Source organism: Citrus sinensis, chromosome 3 (assembly GCF_022201045.2).
Source record: "Citrus sinensis cultivar Valencia sweet orange chromosome 3, DVS_A1.0, whole genome shotgun sequence".
Lineage (NCBI taxonomy): Eukaryota > Viridiplantae > Streptophyta > Magnoliopsida > Sapindales > Rutaceae > Citrus > Citrus sinensis.
The window spans coordinates 15,320,950-15,330,300 of NC_068558.1; positions in this window are offsets into that span (position 1 = coordinate 15,320,950).

The window sequence follows — 9,351 nt, forward strand, 5'->3', positions numbered from 1 at the left end:
TCAAAGTTTATGGACACATTGATGCATTGCAATTTTAAGAGTGTTCACACTTGCTTGTGAGTTCGTCGTTTTAATTTTTAGTTGTTCTTTTAATTGTCATTTTAATTATAAATTGATTTTAGCGTGCAATGCGAATATGCAATGAATGAGAAGATTCTTTAATTTTAATGTTTGTTGTGTTGACAAAATCGGTTGTAATTAAGTGTTGTGGCTTAATAATCAACCTTTGGCCTCATGATGAGAGTTTATTTTTTTTTTAAATAAATTTTTGGATTGTCATTCAAATTTTATTTTTAATAGATATAGTAAGATTTTTCTATAGTGATGCTCTAGATAAAAATAACCTCTATTTAGTCATAAAGATACTCCATATTGTAATAAGTTTTATTTTTTCTAGATCCCCTTTTAAAGAATTTACCTCTACATCCTTGCATTAAGAGATTTAAAGAACTTATCTCTACACAATAACAATTATCTGAATACTATAAAAATATATATCACGTTAGATGAAATGAACTTGTCTTCATATAATACAATTAGACAATGAGAGAAAATCATTAACGAGAATGCAAACATTTAAAGATTTTTAATATAACTTTGCGTATTCGTAATAATGGCACATAGATACATATGTGCCAGTTTTTTAATATATTGAATTTGACATATTTTGTTAATAAATATTTGACATGTTCTATTAATAAATTATTAATATATTACATACTTTACCTTTATATCCTTGCACTAAGGATAACGAAATTGAAATAATAATTTTCATAATTACACATTTATTAAGTTATAACTTTCTCATAATAATAATTAGTTTAGTTCTAATATTATAATTATGAAGAAGTTTTACAATAAATACATCTAAATCATAAATGACCAATAATATAAATGTTGCAAAATAAGTAGAGGATCAATTTCTTTACAGCGAAATATTTCTTTCAAAGTGGGGGGGAATATGTATTTGTGTGGACAAAAAAATCTATGTGATAAGTCAACTTTTGGTTCCTCTAACCTAACCAATGGACTGAGGGCCATATTTTAATTGATGGCAGCAGGCATGAATAAATGATTTAATTTATAGCCTTCATTCCCTCAAGGGACTTTTAAAAATCTGGTTCTTTTTCAATTAGAGTTTTTTTTTTTAATTGAATAAAAAACACAAGGAATGTAAATAAGATTTACCCTAACTGAAAATATTTAAATACTAAATGAGGCACAAATTTTGATTTTCAAATAGGCATTATCAAAATTTTGAAAATCAGATTGGTCAATGTTAAGAGATACTTGCTATACTTTAACTTTCTTATCCAAGAATTATTTCATATGGTGAAATTAGAGTAATGAATAATTATGGTTATGTTAAAAAAAAGAAAAGAAAAGAAAACTGATATCTTGTTATACAGAATGCTTATGGTAAGTAAATAAAAATGTTGAAATTAAGGGTATGCTTGGGATTACATTGGATTCTCAAAATCAGATTTGAAAATAATTTTATTATGAGTTTGGTAAATTTAAGTTATTAAATAATCACTTATTAAATAAATAATTTTCTAGATATGTTTAGTAAATTACTCATAAAAGTTTGGTGTATATTGAAATGTTAAAAATGAATATTTTATTTTACTTAAATAGATAACAATTAATGGTATTTTAGGCCACATTTTTTAATAAGAAAATTCAATTATTGAATTTCTATTTTCTATTTATATATTACAAAAACAATCATATTTTGTTTTAATTATTCTAATGGCAACCAAAGTCTTTTCCTACCCATTTGAATGTGGAACTTTAGATCTTTTGTTTCATATTCTTACTTTCTTAGTAGATTTTATCTACAAAACTAGATAGTATTAAAAAAATCATATTAAGCATACTATTTAATTGCTCCCAAGAATGTAACGAGTGATTTTTAAGTAATTTTATTTAATAGATTATTTAATTTTAAATCTTGTATTGCGCCCACTCCTTTAAAAAAAAAATATGCTACTTAATTGATACTATTCTTATATAATTTACTATAAATTTAATATTAAACTTAAACAAGTAGAATTTTCTTAATGGTTGATGAATGAGTGGGTCCAAGACCCATGAGTTGGAGGCACCCACCAAACCCTCACAATTCACGGCTTCAATGCATCATCAACATCCCACAATGCATGTAAAACAAAACAAAAGTTTTCATTTATTAATAAAAATAAATGCAAAAGTGCAAGCAATATTTTTTGTTGCGATTATGAAAGCTTAGACTTTTTTAGGTGATGAATTCAATAATCAATATAATTGCTGACATTCAGAATCACCTGTCGTTCTCACTTGAACTTTCCTTCCATTTTTTACTTTTTAAACAGGTTTTTGCTATTCTATACATAGCATACATAATATTGATAAAAATGTGCTTTTTCTGCAATATGCAATGTAAAACTTATAGCTTTGAAAATATAAAATTCGTATTATAATTTAAAAAATTAACAAGTAAAATTGTAAGTTTTATAGTTCAAGCTATAATTTTATGTTTAGGCTCGATTTGGTATAACTTTTTTTTTTAAAATAGAACTTATTTAAGTGGAGCTTTTATTAATAGACATTTTACTAAAAAAAAAATTGTTTAGTTGTTAATAAGAATTTTTTATTCAGAATTATAGAATAATTTTAATTGATAAGTTTCTTAAAGTTATGTTATAAAAAATGAAATAAGAATGTAAAATAAATAATAAGCATTTTAGACAACTATTCTTTTAAAAAAAACTCTCTAACCTCTACTCTTAAAAGTTTAAAATTTAGGTTTTTACTAGTAAAAGTAAAATAGTTTATTTAAGTATCAAAAGCTCTACTAAGAAATAATCTAAGAATAGTAAAAATTTTGAAAAGAGTTTATGAGATAAAATACACTTATGACCATTAGTTAGCCATATCAAATAGACATTTAGAGCCTGTTCATTAGAATGCTCAAAAATGATTTTGAAAAGATACAAATTAATCTTAGTATTTGGTAATTTTTTTAAAATCATTTTGGAAAAATTACCTCATCCTACAGTAAATTTAAAAAAGTGGGAAATGAGCCTTTTGTTAAAATTTGATTTTGAGAATCAAATTAATACAACTTCATATGTATCCTTATATGCATATTATAAAAACTCAAAATTATCCTTATTATTTGGGAAATGAAATCATTAACTTTAAAGATATTATTGTTATTACTAATTATGTTGAGATAAAAAATAAAAAATTAATAATATAAAATATTTATTTTAGTTATTAATTATTATATATACACGTAATAAAATATTTTTATATACATGTTTATAAATGTGTAACTAAATTTTATTTAACCTTATGTTCAATTCAGTCATTTGTATTCTTATAACAGTTTAATAGTAAGATTTATCAAATATATATAACTATTTTTAAAATTTATTGCACTTAAAAATAAACTTTTCTAAAAGTTTAACCGATTATCTTTCCAACTGATTATTTTTACAGTATAGTTAACAACAATTATTTTAAAAATTATAACACTACCAAATTGGCTCTTAATATTATATAAATTTTATGTCTTATGGGTTCGACATTTATAATGATACCAAAATTCTTTTGCATATATTAATACCCTATCTTATTTTGTACGTCACACACATTGTCTATTTGGATAGACATGAGATTGGTTATTGTTACCAAATAATTTTTTTCTTAGGAGAAAGTGAAAACATTATTATTTTTATTGAAACACAAAGACAATAACAAAAACACAAAAAATATTTAAGGTTACCCGGAATTTTTTCTTAATAATTTCTGGTGCAAGCTGGATGGCTAAAAGCTCACGGGGATACTATAGAGAGAGACTTAAAAATTTGAAAGGTTATTTTATTTTTTCTTCTTCTATCGCTAGAAGGGATGTTATCACTCACCTCCATGAGGTTTGATAATTTATCACATAGACAACTAGAAATACAAAATGGGCACACACCTCCCTGGCGTTAGAAGACTCGTTTATCCTTGTAAACTCCATTTTCATCCCTATAGTTTACTCTAATGTCCTATTGCGTCCCCATAATTGTAAAATATCCCAAAACATCGTACTTCTTAATTTCTTTCTTTCTTTCTTGAAACAATTTGATAGTTTTACCCTTATGGGTTTTACATTTGGACCAAGTTAAAAAATTTCGAGTTGACCCAATTGAAGTTTTCTAATTTACACCGAATTCAAATCGAGTAAACATAAAGAAAATTTTCATTTTCTGAAAAATCATTGAGAATTATTTAAATTTTAAAATTTTACAACATTAATTTGTATGGAATAAAAAAAATACCAAATTTATACTCATATTGGAAAAAAAAATTAACGAATGTAACTGTAATTTTATATGTTTTCAAATCAATATTTCTGGTGCTTATTTTTTAATCAGGATTAAATTCAAATAAATAAAAAATCAAAATAAGATTTGGACCTAAGTACCCTCTTGTTTGCAATTTACAAGTATATGTAGCATTCAATGGTTTTTTTATTATACGTGGTTGGGGAAAAAAGAAAATATCTATTATTCTTGTCATGTCAGTACATTTTTAACAACTTCACGGAAAAATAGTCAGATGATGCAATTTGAAAAGTTAGGTAGTGTAGACCCATTACCATAATTTCTTGGTGGTTATAAGAACTTTCAATATAATGCTGCGTTTACTTTTTTGATTGGAGTGAGAATTCTGAGGAGTGGGAATCCTTGGATCAAAAGTGTGGAGTGGGAGTGAGAGTAGGGTGTTTGCTTAGACTAAATGAAAGCATGGATTGTCAATCAGGATCCTAATTATTTGTTTACTTTGTCTTGGATTGGGAGTAAATTGTTTTAAATTATAATTTTATCCTTATGTACAGAATTATAATTTGTAATTAAAAAATTAATAAAAAATATATTTGGAAAATAAAATAAATATTTTATTATATTTATAAATTAATAATAATTACTAATATTCTTAATTATGTAAATCATAATTTTTTATTAATTTAAATTTAAATTATGTGAATAAAAATTATTAATAATAGCAACACAAATGAAATATTATTATTGATAGTATAGTACAAAATTAATATTTTTTTAGAATAAAATATTTATTATTATTAATTACATAAATAATTAATATTTATTAAAATTAATGTTTAATATTATTAATTTAAATATAATATTTATTTATTTTATTTTATTAAATTTAATAAAATAAATATGATATAATTATTATTTTTATTAAATATGATATTATTTATTTTATTAAATATGATATTATTTATTTATTTATTTTTATAAAGATAAAATGGGAAGAGGGGGAGTGGATTCCCACTCCCACCTCCTCCCATGGGAGTGGGAATCCCACTCCCAACTCCAAAATTGAGTGAGACCCACGGATTCCCACTCCCACTCCCTCTTTTTTAAGGTAAGTAAACACTGGAGTGGGAGGAATCCACACTCCACACTCCACACTCCCACTCCAAAAAGTAAACACTACCTAAGTGTAGTGGTTAATTAATAATTTCTCTTCCGTTAAAGTTACAGTGAGGGTATATCACTCTTCAGCTTTAAGTAAGGGTTAACATTCAGGCTGTATTGTAATATGATTATTCAAAAGAGTCATGATTGATTTATAATTGTAAATATCAGTAGAACTTTGATTATAATATATCAGTATATCAAAAACAAATTACAGAATTACCTTCAATATTTTAAGTGTTGTCTTTATCATTGAGGTTTTAAGAGGGGACGTCTCTATTTTACAATTCTGGCAATCTAATTAAGTGAAATATAATCAAAGTTTAGGGGAGGCAAGTGAAAATCTTTTTTTTTTTCAAGAGCATCATATTAAAACTTTTTGTATGTGTAGAATTTATTCCTTTTACAGATAAGTGATAGACATTAACCACAAACATGTATTTATCACTTTCTACGGATTAAGCACAGTTTGGGGTGTCATGGCTTATAAAGAATAGTTCTATACATCTCTAAATTTTATCTCAAAATTTCATCCTAAATAACGTGACATTCATTTATTGATTAATAAGATAATATAATTAATTTACTTAAAATTTATATAAAAAAATCAACCATTTAATGATAACACATTATTTAGGATGAAACTTAGAATAAAAATTTTAAAATGTCTTATCATTTCTTCTAATTCTCTGTTGTTGATGAAATAATTGACTGGATGAAAAAAGTAGTTAAGTTTGTGTTATTTAAATTGTTGAAAGTTTCATAAGCAAGATGTATGTGTTTTGTAAATTCTATTAATAGAATTTTATTTTATTATACATATAAGTTTAAGTTGTCTAAAAGTCAATAATAGACATTTTGATTTTTGAAGATAAAAATATAAAAATTGATGAGTTTAGAAGACAAAAAAATTCAATAATAGTAAATAAGTCATTGATAGTAATTGTGACCGTGATATTATAAATGGCACAAGGCTTACGATTTATAAAGTAAAGTTTAAGACAAAAAAAGAAGAAGATATAATTATCATTTTATTAAAATAAAAAAACTATAACAAATTCTAGAAATGTTGCTAATCATCTGGTGGATTATTTGGGTAAAAACTTGTTTAGTCCCTATATTATGAGGTTAGTGTCCATTTAGTCCCTGTATTTTTAAAAACACCTCAAAATGTCCCTACTACTAAATATTGACACTTATGCCATTATTTTTTATTATTTTTAACTTGTTTTTACAATATTACATTTTTACAATAATGTTTCTTTTTTGGATATTAATAAAAAATTAAATTATCAAATTAAACTCAAAAATAAAATAAAAACAAAAAAGGTATATATTAATTTTTGTGGAAGCTTACGTATGTCTAAAAAATTAATATCGTAAAAAATTACATTATCAATTTTTTTAGAAAAATTAATATTTTAACTCAAGAGTGTGTTTCACAAAAATTAATATATATTTTTTATTTTATTTTATTTTTTAGTGTTAAACTGGTAATTTATTTTTTTCTTTTTAATAATGTCTAAAAAAATTATTATAATAGGGTTATTTTTTTCTTTTTAATAATGTCTAAAAAATTATTATAATAGGGCAATATTATAAAAATAAGTTAAAAAGAACAAAAGATAATGGCAAAAGTGTCAATAATTTAATGGTAGGGATGGTTTGAGGTATTTTTAAAAATATACGGACTAAACGGGCACTAACTTCAAAATATAGGGACTAAACGAGCTTTTACCCGGATTATTTTATAAACTACTCTAAAAGTGAATCCCATTGCGGCTTTGAAAGCCTGCTGTCTATTAATGAAAACTATGAAATAATAGGTTAAAAAAATTACCAAACATTTTTTTTGGTAAAAAATAATGAAATAATTTGTGCTTTCGACGTTTCAGCAATAATCCAATAGGGCCTAAATTTAATATGGTTAATTTTTTTTAATTAATTTTCATTTAACCATTTTCTACTTTAATTACTTTATTGTTGACGAAATTAACACATAATAACCCGAAAAGAAAAATAACTTTTGCTGATTAAACTTTTCAAATTTATTTTTTCTTCAATCATATTTTCATTCGGGGCATAATTGAGTTATTGAATCAAAAGAATTTTTTTTTCCCTCATTTATTTATTCCACGAAAGTAAAGAACGGATGGTTGGAATTGAATGAAGGAAAAAAAAAATAAAAAAACATGACAGGATTTATATTCTACTAGCATGTCGCTTTTAAACATCTTTTTCTATTTGAAACTTTTTTTTTTTTTCTTGACTTTATCAAAGTGGGATTTCAACATGTGTCCTTGAGGTTGCTGTTTCCCTTTTATTTAATATTCAGCAAATCACATTCAATCAATCCATTTTTAATTTGAGCATAACTTTTGTTTATTCCTGTCAGTGGTTGAGTTATTAAAGAAACATTTATTTTGATACTGTTGGCATCAGGTTCCATATTCCTTCTCTTAAAATTAATATAGGGTTTTGTAAATTTCTTTTCTTAATTAATATTATGGATAATTTTTACTTAAAAGGGAGTGTTTATAATATATGATGTTATTAAAGGAAATGCCAATTACAAACTACAAACAGTAAACTATTGAGTTACAAAAACTTCCTTATATTTTCGGTGCGTCTGTGTAGTTACAAGAAAAAAGATACAACCCTAGGTTTCTCAGCAGAAAATAAAAAATAATTATAATTAAAAAAAAAATTAAATCTAATCCATATAATTTCAGTCCAACTCATTTTAATTTGAATCAATCTAATAAAACATTTGTAATGTAGTCTAATTATACCAAAACAATACAATCTAAATATACAAAATAATTGTTGTACGTGTATTTTTTTCCCCTTTATTCAAAAATCATTTTACCTCAATAATACGAGGAGAAGGTGTTTATTCTTAAATCAAAGAGTAGTCATGGGAGTAGAATTTTCTCATTCTTTTGGAGTAACAAGTATTTTATATTGCACTTATGTTATGATATATTAATGTGGGTTCCAGTAAATTTTTGATGCGCTAATCTAAATTTTTTAATGTATCACTAATATAATATTTTTTAAAAAGATAAAGAGAGAGTGAAAAAAAGGAACAAAAGGTTTAGCATGAATATGTAAAGAATCCCACATCTTATATGGCATTAACATTAAATTTTGAAGGCTAATTTTGGAAAGTGAACAAGGTAAAACTACAAATTACATATATCCATAATGGTCTTTCCATGATCAAAGTGACCCTTTGATCATGGAAAGACCATTTTTTTAAGGTTAATTCAAAAGATAATGGTGGACAGAGTTCAAAATGAAATTTTCACTCCTATCTTTCTCAAAAGTCGAAATCAAGTGACTTTAGCTAACAAAAAGAATTGTAAGTCACTTAATCGTGCCCTTTGGAGCAACTTCTTTTCAAAATCAGTATGTAGAGCAACTATAAAATATAGATACCTTGGTGCAAATAGTCTATCTCTTTCAACAATTATTATTCAAAATATAACTCCTAAGTATTTTAAATTTGAAAACTAAAAAAAAAACTGAAATGCGTAAGGCGTTATTAGTCCAAGGTATCCAAACCATATATCAATCAACTCCCTTATTTGTCAAGAATTATTTAAATATTTACAGTAAAACCTCAATTAATTAATACATTTGATACCCAGAAAAATATATTACGTAAATAAATATTTACTTATTTAATCATAATTTAGTGCGTTGGCCTCAAGTTGGAATTGACCCAAAAAAAAAAGATACAAATTTATGAGTTTATTGAGATTTTATTGTAATATTAATAATTTAATATACATCAGTATGTTGTCTTGCTCAATCAAATTAATCAGGATAATCTTTCAGCTCTTCTTCTTTTAGTGAAGAAATGGTA